The 2,385-nt window shown below is 38.9% G+C and overlaps 1 non-coding gene across 1 annotated transcript; it reads right to left on the reverse strand.

The window, feature by feature from the left end:
- Positions 1 to 1,307: 1,307 nt before the first annotated feature.
- On the reverse strand, positions 1,308 to 1,379 carry TRNAS-AGA (transfer RNA serine (anticodon AGA)). The gene has a single exon. It is a non-coding gene; the product is annotated as a tRNA-Ser (tRNA).
- Positions 1,380 to 2,385: the final 1,006 nt, after the last annotated feature.

Raw genomic sequence — 2,385 nt, forward strand, 5'->3', positions numbered from 1 at the left:
AATCACCTTAATGTTATCACTTATTTGAAGAAGGAAGTACATCATTATAGGTTGTAATCATGTTATGTTCATTTAAAAAATCCTGCCCTAATACTATTTATACCCAATTGTTTGGAGAAGGCAATGGCACCCCACTCCACTACCCTTGCCTGGAAAATCCCATGGACGGAGGAGCCTGGAAGGCTGCACTCCATGGGATCGCTGAGGGTCGGACACTACTGAGTGACTTCACTTTCACTTTTCCCTTTCATGCATTGGAGAAGGAAATGGCAACCCACTCCAGTGTTCTTGCCTGGAGAATCCCAGAGACCGGGGAGCCTGGTGAGCTGCCGTCTATGGGGTCACACAGAGTTGGACACGACTGAAGCGACTTAGCACACCCAATTGTTACAGAATTAAGTTTTATGTACTGATAAAAGTTCAATGAAACATTTGGACAGAGTGTATGGCACACTGTGTGCTAAAACTGAAAGCTACAAATGGAGAAAATAAAGATTCAGTTATTATTTTGTAATATGTTATTTATAATAGTAACATTATAGTAAACTACTAATTTGTATTCAATACGTATGTAAGGCATACTTACCCAGGTATGATTTTTATTGTTGTTTATAGTGAAAAACCAACGGATATGATCCATTATGGAAAAGAGGTAACAGAGGAGACAGACCATTACACAAACAAATATGTAAAACTTCAGTGTAAGTTATAGTAAGTATGATGAAGAACGGTTTTGAGAGAATAGGAAAATATGATTGAAGCTAGTGGACTTAATGAAAATCTCTCTGAGAAACTGACAGTGAGCTTTGAACATCCCTGGTAAACTGAAAGACCCAAGTGATTGGAGCATGGTAAGGGGAGTGGGTGTGAGATTAGATGACACAAGCAGTGTTCAGGAACTAAAATTTTATTCTAAGAGTAATGGATAAATGAAAGTTTGTAAACAGGGGAGTGGCATTTATCAATCTAAAATTTATTCATAACAAATGTATCTCTCACATAATAGGATAGATGTATTTCATCCAATTTGAAGGCAATTTAAAGCACAGGCAGACGCTTTAACATCTGAGCCACCAGGAAGCCCTAAAAGGTTTACTGAGCACGGTCCTGCACATCAGAGCAAGACTCAGATTCCCTCACAGTCAGTCCATTGCATCAGGAAACTTCCACAAGCCTCTTATACTTCAGAGGGCAGATAGAATGAAAACCACAATCACAGAAAACTAACCAAACTGATCACATGGATCACATGGGATTTTCCAGGCAGTAGTACTGGAGTGGATTGCCATTTCCTTCTCCAGGGGATCTTCCCAACCCAGGGCTTGAACCTGGGTCTCCTGCATTCTGGACAGACGCTTTACCATCTGAGCCACCAGGGAAGTCCCTGGAGAAGGCAATGGAACCCCACTCCAGTACTCTTGCCTGGAAAATCCCATGGACAGAGGAGCCTGGTAGGCTGCAGTCCATGGGGTCGCGAAGAGTCGGACACGACTGAGCAACTTCACTTTCATTTTTCACTTTCATGCATTGGAGAAGGAAATGGCAACCCACTCCAGTGTTCTTGCCTGGAGAAGCCCAGGGACAGGGGAGCCTGGTAGGCTGCCGTCTATGGGGTTGCACAGAATCGGACACAACTGAAGCGACTTAGCAGCAGCTTTTAAAAAACCATGCATTTTTCTAAGAAGAAGAGCTAATAGAGTGACAAGGTCTGCTTGGTGCCATACATTTTAATACAGGCTTGACTCCACTGTAATTTATGTTTTTCTCTCCGTTGCATACAAAATTTTGAAATAATCTGATTTTCTACTTTTGGGCTTTCTAACATCAACCTAAATATTGCGTCAAGATTCCATAACTCTAAATTTGCAACTCATGGAAAATTATTTTGTTTTTAATATCACAATATCTAACAGCATCTACTTACAGATACTCCTGCAGATCATCTACCCCTACAATCCTCCTACTTCAATATAAAGCGAGTGATGTCTCATTTGAAATTCTACTGAAAAAAATCCTTTTAAATTTATGATTAAAATTATATGTATTAAATTTACTCAGAATGAAGAATAGCTATTTGAATATGCCTTGTCAGTAGCTGATTATATCAACAAATACAAACGGGGTAAATATTTATTGAAGTGTAAATGATATGTATTTTCCTTAATTCAAAACTGCATCGGCCACATCAATTCACAAATATGAGCAGTGCATAAAAAATTCCCACCAAAAATTCCTGCTTTTGCTTCATCAATACCACAAAGAAAATAAATAGCATTGTACGATGAGGAAATAAAATATATTCATTTTGAGGGGAATAATCTAGAAGTAGAGGTAAATTTTTTAAACAATTGCAAACATTTCTTGAATCTAGCATGTCTATGATAG

Source organism: Ovis canadensis, chromosome 23 (assembly GCF_042477335.2).
Source record: "Ovis canadensis isolate MfBH-ARS-UI-01 breed Bighorn chromosome 23, ARS-UI_OviCan_v2, whole genome shotgun sequence".
Taxonomy (NCBI): domain Eukaryota; kingdom Metazoa; phylum Chordata; class Mammalia; order Artiodactyla; family Bovidae; genus Ovis; species Ovis canadensis.